This window comes from Nicotiana tabacum, chromosome 22 (genome assembly GCF_000715075.1).
Source record: "Nicotiana tabacum cultivar K326 chromosome 22, ASM71507v2, whole genome shotgun sequence".
In the NCBI taxonomy this organism is placed as follows: domain Eukaryota; kingdom Viridiplantae; phylum Streptophyta; class Magnoliopsida; order Solanales; family Solanaceae; genus Nicotiana; species Nicotiana tabacum.
This window is the reverse complement of record NC_134101.1, coordinates 116,688,245-116,710,405: the sequence shown is the minus strand read 5'-3', so window position 1 is coordinate 116,710,405 and position 22,161 is coordinate 116,688,245. Positions and strand designations below refer to the sequence as shown.

Sequence of the window (22,161 nt, the reverse complement as noted above, 5' to 3'; positions counted from 1 at the left end):
TCTTTTTCTTACTTCCCTATAGTATATATCTTGACTTCCTGCAGCTATTCCATGCATTTCTGCTTCCCTGCCTTGGAGACTCCTGTCATTTTTTCCCCTACTATAGTTAACATCATTTGAATAGGGAAGAGGGAGGGCTGGGAGAGATCGATCACTGGTAGCCGCTTTTAGATACGGTATTTTAATTAAGACTAAAGCGTAGCCAAATTCGGAAAATTTCAGAGCCTTCTGCTTCAGACCTTCGGGTATGAAATTTTGAACTGCTTGAGAATGTCTGAAGTTTGATCTGCCCAAATCAAATTTAACAGTTTAAACTTCAAACTCGATAGTCTGAAGTTTGAAACTTCAGGCTCACGGTTGAAGTTTTCAGATATGAGGTCTGAAGTTTGATTATAAGATAGCTAAACTTTAAATTTACTTTGTAAATTTCGACTATTCTTTAAGTAGTGGTCCTAAAAATGAAGGGCATTTGTATCTATACCCGCTTTTTGGGTCACGTTTTAACTTATGTCCGCTTTGCAAAAAAAATTGCAAGCGTACCCACTTTTTCGCGTAACTTCAGCATACGGGGCTGAAGTAGCAAAGGCAATCACGCAAAACTTCAGCATTCTAGTAGACGGGATTGAAGTAGCAAGTGTGCTGAAGTTTTTATTTGTAATTGCTAAACTTAAGCATAGTAGCTGAAGTTTTGTTCTCTATCTGCTGAAGTTTTTGTTTTTGTAACTGGCGAAGTTTTTGTTTTTGTTTTTGTAATTGGCGAGTTTTTGTTTTGTGACTGACGAACTTCTAAAGTTTTTGTTTGTAACTGGCGAACTTTAGCTGTAGGGCTGAACTAAAAGGTTTCCAAAATTTGGTATTTTGTCAAGTTTCAATCACAACTCATCCCTTTCAAACCCTCCGATAGACTTCTTCGGTACAAACAAAATCTTGATTTTTTATCTTTGCCATTGCCATTCCTTTTCATTTTTTGCTGGTCTTTTCAGACTGAACTATCAACCTCACAAAACAGTGCTATATTACTTTACTACATAGAATTGAAACCTCTTCATTTGATAGTGTTACCTTTTTATTTGTGCGCAAGGACTTTTTAACTTTCTTTTCAACTGTAATTTTCATTCAGTGGGACCAGCTGAATAACAACCCTAGGCTATCTGGAGAAAATTTTAGCTCAATTTTGTCCATGCAATAAAAAGAAAGGAGTGGTCTATCGGATTGAGGGCAGATATAACTTTGAGGAGGAGAAAAGGGGTTGAAGTTATTTAAAAAGTGCGTACAAGTTAAAACTTTTTAAAAAAATGGATATAGGTTAAATGGGGGCGACCAAAGAAGGCGTCCCCGTGCAATTTTTACAAAAATAAAAATTTGTGCATTTCGCCCCATTGAACTTAAGAGCGGCCCATTCGGTAAACCTGGACTTGGATTTGGTTCAAGTAGGTGGGCGGGCCGTTGCCTCTAGCCAAGTTTAGGCTTAGCCCAACTTGTAATGTAACTTAATGAGTTGATGTGAAGATGGTGACTACACAGTTTCCGTTAATGTCGTCAAAATAGCACGGGCTAGCCAGTTTTCAGATTGGTAATTGAAAAATAGTCAGCGTTTGCAAAGTCATTGAAAAACAATCACTATTTTACTGAAACATGGAAAGTTCCAGCATAATATGCTGGATTATGTAGCTCATACGTATAAACTTCCAGCATATTATGTTGAACCTCCAGCACATTATGCTAGAATCTCATGTGTAAAAAACTCGAACTCCAGCATATTATGCTGGAAATTTTTTGGATTTTAAGGGTGTTTTGTTCAGATTTTATCATTACATAAAAAAATGGCTAAATTTCTATTACTTTTGAAACTGTGACTATTTTTCAATTGTCAGTTGTAAATCTTGCTATTTCTGATTTTTGTTGTTAATGTCTCATAATATTGAGAGAAAAATGAACATCTGTTGATATGTAAATAATCGATAACTATTTGTTGGAATAGAATAAAGCAGACTAATAAATTTGCTTCCACAACAAAATTTCCCTTCACAATTTTGAGTGCAAAGTTGTCATATACCTAAACTGATGGACATCTTAGCCAACCAAATAATTCTCAAAATTTTAGTTTTCCAGTCCTTGAACGAAAGAAGGTTAATCCTTGCAAAAAATAAAAATAAAAAATTGTGGCCTTCAGTTATGACTTATGACACAGAATGAAGACTTCATTTTATTTATCATTATATACACTCCATCATTTTGATCAAACTGGCATACGTAAATCCACATGTGCACATCTTTGTAATGAGAGTTGGCATTTGATGAATTGAAGATACTACTATAAACTAATATATGTTTTTTAATGATGAATCTGTATACAAAACAAATGGAATATGATTTTCTCATTCCACTTGTGAACCCACATGATTTTCATGTATTTATTATTACACCTACTGATAATTCATTAATTCATCCATATATTGCCCTACTCAATAGGGTGTTTTTTGAATCCACAAACTTTTCAGAATTTTTAATAATAAATAACCCATCTTGATATGGATATTTCAACAGAATGAGATGAGGTAATCAGCTCCGTTACAGGTAAAAGTACTTGTTGCATCATCATAAGGATAGCTATAAGCATCTGGACAAGCCTTATTGAAAATTTGTGAGTAATTTGTAGGCTTGCATATGTTGGGATCATTGAATTCCTCAGTGCAACAATACTCTGGTTTATTAAAAGCAAGACATGCACTATTACATGCAATGACTATCATTATTTGTTTTCACTTGTAATTCAGGAGGGCACTGTAAGTTTTCGTCTGAAACACACTGGACATTTGAACAATTCCCAGATCCACCTGAAGGGTAAACTGAAATGGGGATATTGAAACCATCCACAAAACTTACATCATAGAAATCCATAGGACTATCAAGGGTGAACTCTGCAAGTGAGGCTGGTGGGTTGCCACCTGCACCATTGCATTCGAGTGCTCCGCTGCAGTCTGCAGTGCCACATGTCCCTTTACCTGCCACTGCAGTGGCGTACACAGAATTTAAGGACTTTTAAATTGTTTGCGTCTACATATATGGTTTTGCTAACTTCAAGACTATAGTATTCTCCATTTCTTACTAGCAAATAAAAACTATGAACAATTTTGTCTTTCATACACTTTCCGTTTTTTTAGTCAAATGCCTCTCTAATTAGTCAGATCCCTCACTATAACAGCTGCAATGCACTTCTTTTTCTATCTCCCTTTAATAATTTCTTCCATATTTTCTTTATTTGTTTCCTCTAGTAATTGGGACCAACAATTCACATGTCAAATATGAAAGTGCTCTCACATAATTTTTTGGCTCAAATTTAGAAATATATATATGACCCTCGAGTAATAAAGTAACAAGGGTAAGTTAAAGGGCAAATTTGAAACTGCAAAACTTATCTACTACAGTCTACAACATGTAATAGCTAGATTAGCGGTACCCGTACACACACATATCTATATTATATTAAAAGCACGAAGGCCCTTAGCGAAATGTCGTTCGCCTTTTTTACCCTTTAAGAATTAATTTTGCACTAAACAAAATAGTCATTTAACTCATTTTCATAATATTTAGGACTTGAAAATTAATTACTATATTTTAAGTATTAAATCATTCCTTATTTAAATTGGGTAGAAAATCCTAAAATTTAGGACTTTAAAATCAATTTAACTTTTACCTTATATTAATCACTTAAAAAAAAACACCAACGTTTCCTTTCATTAACAAGAGATATATTACCTATTATATATTTTCTTAATTCTACAATATCAGTAAAATACTACTACCAATGAATTAATATTTTCCCAGAATAGATTATTGGAACTTAAAACTAACGGGATTTTTTTTGTCTCAATTATAAATAAACAAAAACTGTAGTCCTTGGAGTATGTGTCAAGTAGTATAAGAAATAATTTATTGAATAGTCAATTAATTATTTCTTAATATTTAACAGTTAAATGAATTAAAATTTTACGCATTAAAATCTTTCTTATTTGAATTATGCAGAAAGTTCTACCATTTACAACTTTAAAACTGTTTAGAGTTTACTTTATACAAATCTATGTTTAGGAGTTTAAAATTAATTAAAATTTTACTTATTAATTTTTTTCTTATTTAAATTATGTAAAAAGTCCAAAACCTTTAAAAATATTAAGAGTTTATTTTATGTAAATCTTACACTTAAAAACTTATACTATATTAAAAGCACAAAAGCCCTTGGCGAAATGTGTTCGTCTTCTTTACCCTTTTAAAATTAGAGTTCACCCTAGACAAAAAAGTTATTTAATTATCTCCCTAAGATTTAGGACCTTTAAATTAACTAATTTTTTTAAGAATTTAAAATAAACTATATAACCGTATTCTATTTACCAACGTTATATCTTTTAGACAAGATAATTACTTTCGTTGTCTTTTAATTTTGATACAAAGTTAGAAAGATTCTAAGTCTATATGATCGAATACTATGTATCTTGATTACAAAAAGCAAATATTACCACCATGTAAGAAATAGACATATAGATTTCAAGGGGGGGAAAAGACTCAACCTGAGAAAAAATCAGAACATATTTTAAATCTTTAAATCTCTTTGTTATATAAAAATAATTTATTTTCTACATAAAATATTTATTTTAGAATGTTGACAAATTAAATTAGGTTTTATTTATTATTCTTCATGGAAATGGAAAACTAATTATACTTACTTATAATCTATAGTCGTAATAAATATTGTTTACTAAATCTTCCTCTACATTAGAAAAATCAATTCTTTAAATATATAATTCTCTACTATATACCACGTATTTTTTATATTTAACAAGTTTTTTAAATTTGTAATATCTTTTGTTATAAAAAGTAGCTTACCTTCAATTTTCTACATAAAATATTTGTGTTAGAATCTTGAAGATAAATTAATTGTGAAAAAGTTACCATTTATTTTAAAGCTTCATTATTTTTTGTATTCATTATTTGATAATTAATAAAAAAATGTTATTATTTCCTTGCAGGGTGATTTTAGGAATGCACTATATCTCCTTTTCAAAAATTTAAGTTATTATTCAATTTTTCAAGCTTTTAATATTTTTAAGAAAAATAATAACTATTTAATTAATATTATTGGATGTAGATCTAAGAAAATTTGTTTAAAGAACAACTTCCTGAAGACTGGCCTAATTAGGTGACTGAAGTTTTATGAAAAATTATATTATTTAGTAGATATATTTGGGAATGTAGTGACACATCTACCGAATAAACAATCAGGTTAAATATCCAGTAGTTAATGTTTATAATATTTTGATGAAATAAAAATTTTGACAAATTGTGACGTAATATAATACTACCATTGGTCTAATTGATAGTCGAAATTTGTATTACTTGTATTCCAAAGAGATGTTAGACGAGATACAACAGCATGACATATTTATTTCTTATTTCACAAGATATTATATTATATAACTAATTCAACTATATTCATCATCTTTGTATGTTAAGAAGATATTGTTTCAATGTATACAATAATTTATTTATTTATTTTATATATTTTATACTGAATGACGCGAAACACACGTGCAACGCACGTACACTAAAGCTAGTACTATATTAAAAGCACGAAGGCCCTTAGCGAAATGTCGTTCGCCTTTTTTATTCTTTAAAAATTAATTTTGCACTAGACAAAATAATCCCGAACCCATAAGGTTGAAATCCTAGCTCCGCATGTGATCATTTCGATACCCCTTACTAAAGGGTGTCATCGTCACTCGTGTTTACTTGAGGTGTCAAAGTTGCATTGGCTTCGTGGCCAGAATCGACCTGACCAACCAGTAGGTGCTTTGATTTCTGCAGTCTCATTTGGTTGTAGCTGCAAACCTCCATTCATTAGTAAGGGATGACCTCCTTCTGATAAAATTCCAGGCCATATAGTCATATTGCATTTGTTTTTTAATGTGAAAACTGCAGCATCTCCACCTGTATGTAAGATCATATATATAAGTATTGAGCAGACAAGAACTATATATATAGAGAGAGAGCGTTAAAGAATACTTACCAATGAAAAAGAGAAGGAAATAAAGGATAAGAACTAAGAAATGTGGTTCCATATTGATTTCCTTTTGACTGTTTTTGAGTTCAAGGATTTTAGACTTTTGGATCTTGAAATTGATGATGTATATATAAGGTTGAGATGAAGTTAGGAGTTATATACCCTATTTATGGCATGGGCTTACAGAGAAGTTGAGAAAGGTTGATGTGAGAAAAGGTCAATTAATATTTATCAATCATAAATGAATTAGAGGGAGGGTTACCTTCACATGCCTAAAATTAAATCTTTATTTGTAAATTATGAATAAGGAAAAGAATGGTTGGAAAAAAATAGAAGAATTATAATTTCAATGATTTTCTACCTAAATGAAATGGGTAGTCATGAAAAATAGATGCTGATTTGAGAAAATGAAGGAAAAAATTAAGGCTGGTTTCTTCCCCTAGCTTTAGACTCGTTCTAGTTTCCACATCTTTGGTGTGTGTGTATAGCTTTAGACTCGTTCTAGTTTCAACATCCTTGGTGTATATATTATATATGATGAAATTAAAAAAAAATTGTTTGATTTACGTTATCAATGATTTCTTTTTCTTTTGTGTTTATATCATACCGAGTGGATATTATGTTGTTTCTTCTATGGACCTCGATTAACAATGTCAGAGAAACGTTTTTGCTCATAAAACTCTATAAGGTTATGTTAGTACAAAATATTGTTGTTACTAAAAATTTGGTGAAAAGTATGTATCTTGAATCTTAAAAAAGAAGAAGAACAATATCATGTAAAATGGAACTAGTTAAGAGTAAATTATAATTCACACAGATAACTTAATTTGAAGACGTCAAAATCATTTCGTTGTCACAGAGAACCCTCCAAAAACATTGTATTCCTGAAATACTGAAACAACAAAATTATGTTGTAATCACTTCACATCATTACGTTTCTTATAGCTTTCAACTGAACTTTCTCCCCACATGGCCAAATGTTCGTGTTAAACAATTGGCACCTCGATGGAATTATAACAACACTAAGATTTAAAGAGAGTCTCGTATGTGTGTGTAATTAAAAAAAAAATATTCGAACATATGATATTTTTCTTGTGGTTTATATATTTCATAAGTTTTATTTTTGTGTAAAATGATCAGTTTATTATCCCTGTCCAATGTCACTGTGATAATTAATTAAATTGACACTCTCAAAAACATAAAGTAATGGTCAACGAAAAAAATGCAAACAAGGGAAATTAATATTTAATATCTCCATATGTAGCCACATAAAAACCAGTTCGTCTCCTACTTTCGTATAAAATTTCTTTTACATGATTATATTATCTAGAAGAGTATAATCATAAAGATGATTATAGGTAATTAACACTATTCATAAAAAAAGTGAAATTGATAACTTAAAAAATAAGACATATCATATACAACAATATATTAAAATACACAGATAGTGTAATTTTTAATTAGTGTATATAAGTTAATCTTTCGAAGCAACTTGTTCAAAGTTCAAAGTGCCATATAAACTCAACACATTGTTTAACGTGTTGGCACATGAGTAGCATATGTCTTGTCTTTGCATTTTTTTTTATTTTTCTCTCCTTAATTCGTTTAGACCATAATTGTATTTTTTATAACTAGAAGGTCATGTTATGAGCCTATGCATATGCAAGAGGTTACTAGTAATAGAAATATTGCCACTAAATTCAAACCATAGATAAATTTTCAAGTTAATTAAGCGAAGTCATGTGCAATGGTACAAACCTTTTCATTGTGTTCATCTTCCCTTGCGTACAAGTAATTCCATGGTTAGGAAGCCATAGTCATTGTCCGATATTTGGAACGTGCTATTTTGGTAGTATTGAAATTAATCCTAAGATTCTCACCCCCTGCAATAGTTTATAAGTTTTGGCACGTGTTGTTTTGGGGGTTGTAGTTGTTTGACCAATAAGTATAATCCTTGGTTCAAATATTAAATTTGTGTAATAAGGGGTTAAACCTAGTTAACAATAATATTTTTAGATGCGAGTTCCAGAAGCATGATTAACGTTGGACAGATCTGGTAGATGTATAATAATAGTGTGCAATATTCATTCCAAGTAATATGAGCGATAATAGAGCATTTAATAGCAATGAATAACAATAAATGGCATTTAAGCAAATAGAAGGAGTGATTCACCCAATAAAGAATGAACTAGATGGTTATTCCTCCTCACAATGATGAGTGACAGACAAATCCTTGAATGTTCAAATTATTCTCGGATCTGATGGAAAGTGAGGAATAATTTTTGACGAAAATCTTGATGAAAAGGTCATTCTTGTATCTTAGTAAGAGAGAGAATATTTAGCCAAAAGTTTGTTCTTACAGATGAATCTCACGTGCCTCACATCATTGGACCCCTCTTTATATATATATATATATATATATATATATATATATATATATATTACAAACTTAGTCAGGATGGGACAAGAGATTCCCTAGAATGTTCCCTTTAATATCTTATTTCGAAAACTAGTTGTTACAGCTTCACCAGCAATGTTCGACCTCGGCCATTATCGACATCTCGACCACGACTCCCGTTGACTCTTTGGCTTCGAGTATTTCTGCTTTCTGGCCCACCTCGACTAATGACGACTCGAGAATTCTTCCTTCAAGGTAATTTTATTTCAAAAACTATCTAGCAGATTTCGACCCATACAGTTAGTCCCTCCGCTTATTGAGGCCGGCCTCAGGTAGTCCTGATGAGCGGATTCAGTTCGTCGTGGTCGTGATGTCAAGGCAAGCTGGCAATGTGGCCTTTCATGAGCTGTAACTTTTGGGGTTACGTTGTTCCTGTGACGACCCAAAGGGTCATCACCGGTTTTATCCCTTTTTCCATGCTTCTGAGGCCTTGAAAACCCTACCTTTAGCTGCCTCGATTTGTGTGCGCAGTCCGGACGCGTAGCCGGAAAAGCTTATGTGTTAAATTATGTGAAATTTGGTAAATTGTGGCTTTAAAATGGTTAAAGTTGGCTTTGGTCAACATTTTAGGTAAACGGACCCGGACCCGTGATTTGGCGGTCCCGGAGGGTCCGTAGAAAAATATGGGACTCGGGCGTATGCCCGGAATCGTAATCCGAGGTCCCGAGCCTGAGAAATGAATTTCTAAAAGAAATTGTTTTTCTGAAATTTATTTGGAAATTTGAAATGAAAATTAATTAGAAAGCATTGGTATCGGGCCCGTATTTTGGTTCCGGCGCCCGATACATGTCTTATATGTGGTTTAAGCGCTTTCTATGAAATTTGGTTGAAATCGAACGTCATTTGACGTGTTTCGGACCTAAAACTCTAAGTTTGAAAGTTTATGAAGTTTGATGAAAAAGTGATGATTTTGAGGTTTGATTCCTCGTTAATGATGTTATTTCGGCGATTTAATCGCATGGTTAAGTTTGTAGGATATTGTTGAGTTAGTGTGTGTGTTTGGTTAGGATCCCCGAGGGCTCGGAAGTGTTTCGGAAGTGTTTCGGAGTGGTTTTAGCCTTAAAGATGTTGCAGAATCTGTTGTCTGTTGTTGCCCAGTTCTTTGTTCTAAGTGATCGCATAGCTATATCCGCGATCGCATAGTGTAAATTTTCAGGGGTTCAGTTTGTTCTATGCGATCGCATAGTGCCTCCCGCGATCGCATAGTGTGTTAGCCCAGCCTTCACTATTTTACTCTATGCAATCGCATTGCCTTGTCTGCGATCGCATAGCCCAGCCCCATTTACTCTATGCGATCGCATTCCCTCTTCCGCGATCGCATAGAGCAAATTTCGCCTAGTTAAATTTTGAAAACTTCAGAAACAGTAGCTACAGGACTCATTCAAAAACTCACGAGCTTTCTTATTCCCCAAGCACTTAGGAGTCCATTGAAGCCCCCGTTCTTCAAGACCACTTGGGTTAGTAAATTCCCACTTATTTTCTTCATTTTCCATCATTAACTATTGAGTTCCTAAGCTTAAATCATGTAATTTAGAGTAGAAATTAGGGGTTTTGGGTGGAGTTAGGTTTTTGGGAATTTTGAGTGATTCAACCTCAATTTGGGGTCGGATCTTAAAATAAATTATATATTTGAACTCGTGGGGTTATGGGTAATCGGGTTTTGGTCCGAGCCTCGTGTTTGGACCGTGGGGGCCCGGGGTCGAATTTTGGTATTTTTGGAAGAATGCTAGGAACTTCATATCTAAGCTATGGGATTTTGTTATCGAGTCTTCATTGATATTATTGAATTAATTATGCCTAGATATCGTTGTTTCGGTGTCGGATTGTAAAGGAAAGGCGGTATTTGAGGGTTGATTGCTATTCTTTGGACCGAGGTAAGTGTTTGTTCTAACTTTGGCTTGAGGTAATAGGATTAGAGTGTTGTTTGCTATTTGCTAATTGTTGAGTACGGTGTATAGGCATGGTGACGAGTATCTATACACCGGAGTCTAGCATGACCGTGAGTCTTATTTGTGTTTATTCGGATTTTGTGATATCACTTCCTTGTTAAATTGATAAATTTCATATGATGTGAAGAGTTTGAGGAAGAATTATGATTTGTACATTCTTGGAGCATTGGCTCGAGTATATTATAAAGCGTGAAAGTATATGAAATGGTTGAACCCCTTTGGAGCGTTGGCTCAGGTGGTAAAGTGAGATAAGAGGCAAAAGTGAAAGAAAGAGAAAGAACTATCGAATTGTTCCCTTGCCGAGATGTTTGCCGTTTTGTTGATTATCTCCCTTGCCGGAATGCTGAGATTATTGATATTGTTCCCTTGCCGGGCTTTGATTGTTTAATTGTGCTCCCTTGCCGGGATTTAGCTGTTTAATTGTGTTCCCTTGCCGGGGATTCCTATTATTATTTGTTCACTCCCTTGCCCCTTTGTTTGTGATTGTTGTTTGGGTGAGGAAGAGCGATAAAGCACGAAGGGTGATGCCGTGCATTGTTTGTTATTGTGAGGAAAGAGTGTAAAAGCACGAAGGGTCATTTTGTGCCATGTTTTGAATAATTATGCACGAAGGGTCATTCCGTGCCATGTTTTGAATAATTATGCACGAAGGGTCATTCCGTGCCATGTTTTGAATAATTATGCACGAAGGGTCATTCCGTGCCATGTTTTGAATAATTATGCACGAAGGGTCATTCCGTGTCGTGTTTTGAATAATTATGCATGAAGGGTCATTTCGTGCCATGTTTTGCATATTATGCACGAAGGGTCATTCCGTGCCATGTTTTGAACATTTATGCACGAAGGGTCATTCCGTGCCTTGATATGAGAGTTTATGTGAGGAAGAGCGCGAAGGTTAATGTCGTGTACCTTATATGATTGTTTTGGTGAGAACGAGAGTAAAAGCACGAAGGTTGATGTCGTGCAACTGTTGATTAACTTGTTCTCCTTAACTGTTGCTATTGTACAGTTTCACTTCTCTATCTGTTGACTTTATATCTGAACTGTTACACCCCCATAGCATGCTCCCCCCTCCCTCTTAGCTGTTTAAATTCTGTGTATTCCCTTTTATTGCATATATCTGCACAGGTTGTTTTTGGTAGGCTCCGTCTAGCCTCGTCACTACTTCGTCGGGGTTAGGCCGGGCACTTACCAGCACATGGGGTCGGTTGTGCTGATGCTACACTCTGTGCATCTTTTTGCACAGATCCAGGAGCAGCTTTTGGACCTCATCAGTAGGATTTGATCGGGAGCTGGTTAACTGACGTAGAATCGGGGATGAGATCATCTTGACATTAACGTATTAACAAGCGATAAATAAGTGTTATGAGGGATAAAGGGGTACGCGGATTAACGAAAACGGTTTTTGTTGAAAGTGGACAATTTGAAATAAAATACGGGTCGAGCGATAATACCCGAAAATTATGAACTACTACCATGCAAGGTACCATATGAAAACGGTAGTATAATATATAAAGTATATATGAAGTATTTTAAAAAATAATAATAAATAGAATTTTAAGAAATTTGTGATAATTTTTAAATTATGCGGCTAATTGGTTAATTACCAGGTAACAAAACATTACTCGGTTAACTAATAAGTGGATAAAAATTTAATAAATTAACCACTCTCCACGTGGCACAAGGCCACCAAGTTAAGAAATGACTCACTACACATAAGTGTAGGTGTCTATCTAATAATCAAATGACTTAAGCATTAAAGTGACTAAGACTTAGCAAGAATCTGATCCAAAAATAATCATTTAGAGTCTTTGACATATCAACTCACATTTTAGTACTAAGAACGTGGGAAATCAAGGATATTGAAGCAGAATATTTCGTCCAAAATTCTTGCCAAGAGTTCAAGTGAAAAATTTCAAAGTTCAAATACATTAAATCCATTTCCATCCTTGTTCAAAAAGATTAGCTTCTTTGGCTTCATTTTAATTATTTTGACATTGGAACCAAGAGAATTGAATCAGTTCAATTCGTCCAACCTCTTAGCAACCAATCTGTTCTTCGTTTTGAAATCAAGAAAGTTGAACAGGTATGTTAAGGCCCTCCCTTCTTTCTTTTGGCATGGTCTAGATTATACGAAAGAAACGAGCAAATACACGGTTTCTATAAATTATTCTATTCATAAAAATAGTAAGGGTGTCTATATTCTTGATTACCCATGAGAATTATTATTTCCTTCTGTTCATGGGTCTCAGAATAATACGCAGTTGGAAAAATTTATCCGGAAGGAAATTGAGATTATTACGTATTTTCATGCATTTCGTACATGTGCATTGATCCATGACCAGATGGCGTTATATACGCGTATATATGTAATATATGTATATGGGATATGGGAAAAGTTTACGGCGTTATATACGCACCACCACCTGATCAGTTGGTATATGATGATGATATTGCCCACAATGGCTAAAATATGATTCAAACGGCGTTATATACGCATATATATGTATGTATATATATGTATATGGGATATGGAAAAGGTTATGGCGTTATATACGCACCACCACCTGATCAGCTGGTATATGTTGACGATATTGCCCACAGTGGTCGAGATGATATGATGGGATGCCCCCAGTGGCTTGATGATATTATGTACACCATACCTATGCATGGCATGACATTTACACGCACGTGCATGATGTTATAAACGTTTCAGTATTTACAAAGTTATTCAAATTTAAAAATGTGTTTCAGTATTCCATGTTTCATCTATGTCTTTTACGTACTAATTTCCATGCCTTACATACTCAGTACATTTTTCGTACTGACACCCTATTTCACGGGGCCTGCGTTTCATGCCCGCAGGTGCAGGTAGGCAAACTGACGGTCCCCATTCTTAGGATCCCTAATCAGCGAGAGTTGGCGTGCTCCATTTGATCCGGAGCTGCTTTTGATATTGGTACGATACGTTTGTACATATATATGTATATGAGTATGACTTGGCTCAGTCCCGTCTTTGTACAGTTATGTTTCTGTTAGAGGTCTGTAGACAGTATGTCTAGTTGGGTTGTATGTGGCCTTGTCGGCTTTCAGTTTTTGATGTATAGTTGTCTATAGCAGCCTTGCCGGCTCGCCCACTGTATTCTACCTGTATACATACATATGCCTTGATGGCAGGCTTCTTTCACGTATGTTACTTTTGTAATGCAGTAGATGTTATTCAGGTTCATATCTTAGACGCATGCTTAGGGGTAATTGATATGTAAGACTCAGGCGCCCGTCGCGGCCCATCGGTTTGGGTCATGACAAAAGTGGTATCAGAGCAGTTCTATCCTAGGGTTGTCTACAGACCGTGTCTAGTAGAGTCTTGTTTATGGGTGTGTCGTTCACCACACTTATAGACAGGAGGCTACAGGACATATAGGATGTTATCCTCTTTTCTTATCTTAGATCGTGCAATATAAGCATTCGTGTTCCTAACGATGTGTTATGTTTTTAGCAATGTCTACGAAGACTACAGCCGCTAGCACGGGTCAGAAGGCTACAAAGGTGCCAGAAAGAGAGATAAGTTATACTATGGATTCAGACCCATCAGAGATCATGGGTTCTATTGAGGAGGATCCATCCGAGGATCCACATGAGCCATCCGTTCGAGTTGTTTCAACCACTCCGGCAGTAGATGGGGTGAGAGGAGTTCCGACCTCACCAAGGCCCTTAGTTTCACAGCCCGTTAATCAGGGTATGAGGGGAGTAGTGCATGGATTGGCACATCCAGGATTCCCTCAGGCTCAAAACTATGTCAAGGCATTTGAGGACACCAGCTCTTCTGAGGTTCTGGATAGTCCACAGTCTTGGGAGTCCGTCAATCAAGGTTCTTCAGTGTATGTTATGGGATACATAGAGGAAGAAGATAGTAGTCGGGCCAAGAGAAGGAAGGTAACTGATAAGGACACGAGGATTCCGCTTCGGAGTGTGTCTGATCGAGGTTCTTATGTAGGACGAGGCAAGGACCCTCTACTGTAGGCTTCCTACAAGTGTCAGTTTTTGGTTGGTGAGTTCCACCTCTTCTTAGAATATTACCATGTCAGGGTTTTAAAGGTGTTTGGTTGTTTTATGAGGATGTAGGGAGCCCCGTCCCGACTTGTATATATATTGGTTATGCCTACTTAGAGGCTTTGTAGATAGTATCATGTATATAGTTTTGGGTATGATATGTCTACGGCCTAGTCGACCCCTATGTATATAAACCTTTTTCTAAATTAGTTATGCGAGTTAAGTCTTAATGTTGTTATATATATATATATATATATATGGATGTTGTCGTAATGACCCATGATAGATTTGAGAACAAACAAGGATAAGGTGTGTGGTGCTCGGTTAGGTAGGACTTGATATTATAATTGATATGGATTGATTGGCCTTTTGTTATGCTAACATCAAGTATAGACCAAAGGTGGGTTGATTTCAGTTTCCAGGAAAGCCTGTTTTAGAATGGAAAGATAATACCGCATCACCAAGAGGTAAATTTATCTCCCATCTCAAAGCAAGGAAGATAATCAGAAAGGACTACATTTATCACTAAGTTCGGGTTTGGGATACGGAAGTAGAGTTACCAACCATTCAGTCCATCCCTGTGATGAATGAGTTTCCCGATGTTTTTCCTGATGAGCTTCCGGGTCTCCTACCAGAGCAAGAAATTGAGTTTTCTATTGACCTACTACCAGATACTCACCCAATATCTATTCCTCCCTATAGAATGGCCTCCGCAGAGCTGAAAGAGTTGAAAGAACAACTAAAAGACTTTCTTGAAAAAGGTTTTATCAGACCTAGTACGTCACCGTGGGGAGCATCTGTGTTGTTTGTAAGGAAGAAAGATGGTTCCTTAAGAATGTGTATTGATTATAGGCAACTGAATAAGGTGACGATCAAAAATAAGTACCCGCTCCCGAGGATTGGTGACTTATTTGATCAGTTGCAAGGTGCCAAGTGCTTTTCAAAGATAGACTTGAGGTCCGGGTATCATCAGGTAAGGGTTAAGGGTGAAGATATTCCGAAGACAGCATTCAGGACTAGATATGGGCACTTTGAGTTTCGGGTTATGTCGTTCGGTCTGACCAATGCCCTAGCAGTATTCATGGATTTGATAAACTATGTGTTCAGGCCTTTCTTAGATCTGTTTGTAATTATATTTATTGACGATATATTGGTATATTCTTGTTTAGAGGATGATCTTGCTGGTCATCTGCGTACGGTGCTCAGAGTTCTACAAGAAAGAAGTTATATGCAAAATTTTCTAAGTGTGAATTCTGGTTGAACTCTGTAACTTTCCTTGGGCATATCATTTCGGGGGAAGGCATCTGGGTGGATACACAAGAGACTGAGGCAGTGAAGACTTTGCCTAGACCCACAACACCGATGAAGGTTCGTATCTTCTCCATTTGGCAGTATATTACAGGAAATTTGTAATTGTCTCGCTTAATGTTCCAGAATAACATAAGGAAATCTATGATTCAAGTAAGATGAAGAAAGATTACGAATAAGTATAGATAGATATATGTAGGTCGCAAGCTAAAAAGTATGGTAGATCGACAAGGTTTTAGAAAGATACGAGGAAGGATAAGAAAGGATGAGTGAAAAGGTAACGGGAATGGGTAAGTCCTTGGGGTTAAGCTCATAAGAGAGCTGATGGTTTCCTAAGTTATAGGAGGCTCATTATAGCCCGAATGAACTCAAAGGAATCTAAGACTAGTAATGTTTAGAATAGATGAAATGTTGCCCTAATAGTGGGATAACGGCACAATTGTGAGGGATAAAAGATGAAGCTTGGGCCTCCGAAGAGGGGAATTTCCTGAATTGTGCAAGATTAGGAAAACTATGCAAGTTAACTTAGAAGGGAACTAGATTTCAATGGACCGACGCTTGTGAACGGAGTTTTCTAGGCCTTAGAGGATAGATTAACTTCAGCACTGATTCTAACACCTCCAGAAGTGACTGATGGTTACATTATCTATTGTGACACTTCAAGCATTGGATTGGGTTGTGTGTTGATGCAGCATGGTAAGGTTGTGGCTATGCTTCTAGACAACTAAGAAAGCACGAGAAGAACTACCCGACCCACGAGTTAGATTTAGCCACGGTAATTCATTCACTAAAGATGTGGAGGCACTACTTGTATGGCATTCATACTGATATCTATACGGATCATAAGAGCATCCAATACATCTTCAAGCAAAAGGAATTGAATCTTTGTCAAAGGAGATAGTTGGAGCTACTTAAAGACTATGACGTTTATATTTATACCATCCGGGGAAGGCAAACATAGTTGCCGATGCTCTCAGCCGTATATCTATGGGTAGCCTATCGTATTTGCAGCCAGAAAAGAGGGGAATAGCCCATGAGGTTCATCAGCTAGCTAGTCTTGGAGTTCGGTTACTGGACTCAGGTGACATTGGAATTACTCTTTAGGATACGGCAATATCTTCTTTAGTAACTAAAGTAAAGGAATGCCAGTACGAGGATCTTGTGCTAGTTCATTATAGAGATACCACTCTTCAGAAGGAGAAGACACCATTTGAAATTACCGAAGATGGGGTTCTCAGATATCAAGGGCGATTATTTGTACCTAATGTTGCAGGGCTGCGTCGGCAGGTTATGGGATAAGCTCACTATTCCCATTATTTTATCCATCCAGGAGCGACAAAGATGTATCATGACATCATGGAAATATATTGGTGGGATGGAATGAAAAGGATATAGCATAATTTGTTGCTGTCAGCAAGTTAAGATTGAGCATCAAAAACCTAGTGGATTATTGTAGGCTATGGAAATTCCGACTTGGAAATGGGAAATAATCAATATGGACTTCATCGTAGGCTTACCTCGTACCCAGCGTAAGTTTGATTTGATATGGGTGATTGTTGATAGGCTCAAAAAGTCAGCCCATTTTCTGCCCGTTAGAACTACATACTCCTCAGAAGATTATGCGAGGTTTTATATCAAGGAGATAGTACGACTGCATGGTGTCCCTGTATCTATTATCTCGGATAGAGGAGCTCAATTTACAGCTAACTTCTGGAGGTCCTTCCAAAAGGGATTAGGGACTCAAGTAAGTCTTAGTACAACATTTCACCACCAGAAAGACGGACAGGTTGAGCATACAATTCAAACACTGGAAGATATGTTACGAGCTTGTGTAATAGACTTCAAAGGTAGTTGGGATGATCATATGCCGCTTATTGAGTTTGCATATAATAATAGCTACCATTCCAGTATTCAGATGGCTCCATATGAAGCTCTTTACGAATGAAAGTATAGATCGCCTATAGGGTGGTTCGACGTTGGAGAATCTAGATTACACGGGCCAGACCTGGTTCAGCAAGCCATAGAAAAAGTAAAGCTTATCAGGAATCAACTATTAACATCTCAGAGTCATCAAAAATCATATTCTGACGTGCGACGTCGAGATTTAAAGTTCAGGGTTGATGACTGAGTATTCTTGAAGGTGTCGCCTATGAAGGGTTTGATGAGATTTGGCAAGAAGGTCAAACTTAGCCCATGGTATATTGGGCCTTATAGGATCATTCGGAGAGTGGGCCGAGTAGCTTGTGAGTTAGAATTGCCCTCGGAATTGGAGTCTGTCCATCCAGTTTTTCACGTATCTTTGTTACGAAAGTGGATTTGAGATCCTACTCGAGTGGTGCCCATGAATGATTTACAGATTACAGAGGACTTGTCATATGAGGAAATTCTGGTTGTCATTCTAGACCGACAAATCCGCAAGCTGCAGAATAAGGAGGTAGCCTCCGTGAAAGTGCTTTGGAGAAACAACAATGTGGAAGAGATGACTTGGGAGGCCGAGGAAAACATGAAGTCTATATATCCCTACCTATTTCCTCTTCCAGATAAGGGTCCGACTGAGACGTCATAACCTCAAGGTGCGTGTATAAATTCTTCTATTGATTATTGTCGTTGTCATGTATGTCGTTGAATTATTAAGCTTCTACGGGGAGAGTTGGTTGTAGTATTGTTACAAAAGGCGACCTTGCCAAAGTTATATGGATCACGGAGAGTGGAACATTCGAGGACGAATGTTTTTAAGGGGGGAATGATGTTACATCTCGCATTTTCGTACGTTAAAAGTTTCGTCTTCGGTTAACCGACGTAGAATCGGGGATGAGATCATATTGACGTTAACGTATTAACAAGCGATAAATAAGTGTTATGAGGGATAAAGGGGTACGCGGATTAACGAAAATGATTTTCGTTGAAAATGGACAATTTGTAATAAAATACGGGTCGAGCGATAATACCCGAAAATTATGAACTACTACCATGCAAGGTACCATATGAACACGGTAGTATAATATATAAAGTATATATAAAGTATTTTAAAAAAAAATAATAAATAGAATTTTAAGAAATTTGTGATAATTTTTAAATTATGCGGGTAATTGGTTAATTACCGGGTAACAGAACATTACCCGGTTAACTAATAAGTGGATAAAAATTTAATAAATTAACCACTCTCCACGTGGCACAAGGCCACCAAGTTAAGAAATGACTCACTACACATAAGTGTAGGTGTCTATCTAATAATCAAATGACTTAAGCATTAAAGTGACTAAGACTTAGCAAGAATCTGATCCAAAAATAATCATTTAGAGTCTTTGACAATTCAACTCACATTTTAGTACTAAGAACGTGGGAAATCAAGGATATTGAGGCAGAATATTTCGTCCAAAATTCTTGCCAAGAGTTCAAGTGAAAAATTTCAAAGTTCAAATACATTAAATCCATTTCCATCCTTGTTCAAAAAGATTAGCTTCTTTGGCTTCATTTTAATTATTTTGACATTGGAACCAAGAGAATTGAATCAGTTCAATTCGTCCAACCTCTTAGCCACCAATCTGTTCTTGGTTTTGAAATCAAGAAAGTTGAACAGGTATGTTAAGGCCCTCCCTTCTTTCTTTTGACATGGTCTAGATTATACGAAAGAAACGAGCAAATACACGGTTTTTATAAATTATTCTATTCATAAAAATAGTAGGGGTGTCTATATTCTTGATTCCCCATGAGAATTATTATTTCCTTCTGTTCATGGGTCTCAGAATAATACGAAGTTGGAAAAGTTAATCCGGAAGGAATATTGAGATTATTACGTATTTTTCATGCATTTCGTACTTGTGCATTGACCCATGACCAGATGGCGTTATATACGCGTATATATGTAATATATGTATATGGGATATGGTAAAAGGTTACGGCGTTATATACGCACCACCACCTGATCAGTTGGTATATGATGATAATATTGCCCACAGTGACTAAAATATGATTCAAACGGCATTATATACGCGTACATATGTATATATATATATATATATATATATATATATATATATATATATATATATATATATATATATATATGTATATGGGATATGGAAAAAGTTATGGCGTTATATACGCACCACCACCTGATCAGCTGGTATACGATGATGATTTTGCCCACAATGGTCGAGATGATATGATGGGATGCCCCCAGTGGCTTGATGATATTATGTACACCATACCTATGAATGGAATGACATTTACACGCACGTGCATGATGTTATAAACGTTTTAGTATTTACAAAGTTATTCAAATTTAAAAATGTGTTTCAGTATTCCATGTTTCATCTATGTCTTTTGCGTACTAATTTCCATGCCTTACATACTCAGTACATTTTTCGTACTGACACCCTATTTCACGGGGCATGCGTTTCATGCCCGCAGGTGCAGGTAGGCAAGCTGATGGTCCCCATTCTTAGGATCCCTAATCAGCAAGAGTTGGCGTGCTCCATTTGATCCGGAGCTGCTTTCGATATTGGTACGATACGTTTGTACATATATATGAATATGAGTATGACTTGGCTCAGTCCAGTCTTTGTATAGTTATGTTTCTATTAGAGGTTTGTAGACAGTATGTCTAGTTGGGTTGTATGTGGCCTTGTTGACTTTCAGTTTTTGATGTATAATTGTCTATAGCAGCCTTGCCGGCTCACCCACTGTATTCTACCTGTATACGTACATATGCCTTGATGGCAAGCTTCTTTCACGTATGTTAATTTTTAATGCAGCAGATGTTATTCAGGTTTATATTTTAGACGCATGCTTAGGGGTGTTTGAAAGGTAAGACTCAGGCGCCCATCGCGGCCAATCGGTTTGGGTCATGACACTTTTGGACCTCAACAGTAAGATTTGATCGGGAGCTGACTTCAGTCCAGGACTTTCGAGGTAGCCTAGCTAACGTCCGCAGGCCGGAGTCCCTTCCTATTTTACTTAAATTGTTTCCCTCTATATCGGAACAAAGCATTGTATCTTTTATTCATACCTTGTTTGTAGTACTCTCTAGCAGTTCGTGAGTTAGTGACACCAGACTCTGGGTAGAGATGTATTTAGACTTCCATATTTGATTTTCGTTATCTAAGTTTAAAGACTTCCGCTTTTATTTAATTGTCTCATTTTATTTATATTGTTGCGAATGTTACTAGTATGTATTAATACTTGTCTGGCCTAGCTCCAATAGTAGGCGCCATCACGACTCCCGATGGTGAGAAATTCGGGTCGTGACAGTTCCTGGATCAAAGTGAATTCATGACGTCATACGTCATTTTGATACATTTTTTCCGATGCATTACCTCATTTCATGTGCATTTTTTGGTTGGTTTTTCTGCTTCGATAATGGTTCCAAGTAATGATGACCTAATTTCTCGGTTCCAACTCTTGAGCTTTTATAAATAGGGATGTGAAGACACAATCTCAAGTTTTACAAAGTTCCTATATCGAAACCTTTTGTCTTATTCTTCTTCTTCTTCATTATTGTGCATCTTCTTTCTCTGTCCTAGCGATCCTTGTTGTTTTTAACTCCCGTTGCTTTGAATACTCTCTCTTTCATTGAAAACATGTATAATGTATCTTCTGGTCCCGGCGAGGAAAGTTACCTGGTTCCCTTAATGACAGTTTTTCCTCCTCATGTGGAAGGCGTTTCCGTTTTCATTGAGGATAAAAACTTTTCTATGGTGGAGGAGATAGTTGATCGAGGCCAACCCTGCACTACTATTAAGTAGCGAGAAAGGTCGAAGCAGTTTTTATCCGATTAAGGTCGGGATCGATTTCCACAAGGAGCTAGATATTGGAGTTGAGTTTCTATCTAAAAAGGAGTTGCGTATTTGTTCCTAATTGCACTTCTACTCATTTTTTTGTTTTGATTATAATCCTGATTTTAAATACTACAATGTTGAATTAAGCTAAATAAGATGAAGGTTAAACTATTGTGAGTTGTTCAAATAGGTAAAAAGCACTAGGGTAGTGACTTTCTCCTAGGTGGTTAATTAACAGATTCTTGAGTCTAAGGCTATGTTGTCATATTTGGAGAGTATGATATAACCATTGCACGATTCTACTCACTCTACACCTCTCGGTGGTTCAAGTGATTTTGCTCTAATTGACTTTATCAAGTCCAATTGGGTATGCAAATTTGTGCAAACAATTGAGGTTCAAGTCAGGTATTAATATCTCTAGGTTTAATCCTTTAATCGGGGCTATCAATCTGTTGAGTAAGCCCCAATTCCTTGTTGGACCAATTTTAGAGACTTAGGCTCTCTTCCTCAAGAAGAGCCAAAGTCATCTAAACAATAACTAGTGTTTGCAACAACTAA

General features: G+C 36.2%; 1 long non-coding RNA gene and 1 pseudogene across 2 annotated transcripts; one reads left to right on the top strand and one right to left on the bottom strand.

The window, feature by feature from the left end:
* Positions 1 to 107: 107 nt before the first annotated feature.
* On the bottom strand, positions 108 to 6,205 carry LOC107820751 (pathogenesis-related thaumatin-like protein 3.5; annotated as a pseudogene).
* Positions 6,206 to 12,259: 6,054 nt separating this feature from the next.
* On the top strand, positions 12,260 to 20,939 carry LOC142175689 (uncharacterized). 2 transcript variants are annotated; one of them, XR_012704775.1, is made up of 4 exons: positions 12,260 to 12,548; positions 13,328 to 13,421; positions 13,962 to 19,403; positions 20,237 to 20,939. It is a non-coding gene; the product is annotated as an uncharacterized LOC142175689 (long non-coding RNA). The 2 variants fall into 2 exon arrangements; XR_012704774.1 differs by having other exon boundaries at positions 13,328 to 19,403.
* The last annotated feature ends 1,222 nt before the right edge of the window (positions 20,940 to 22,161 follow it).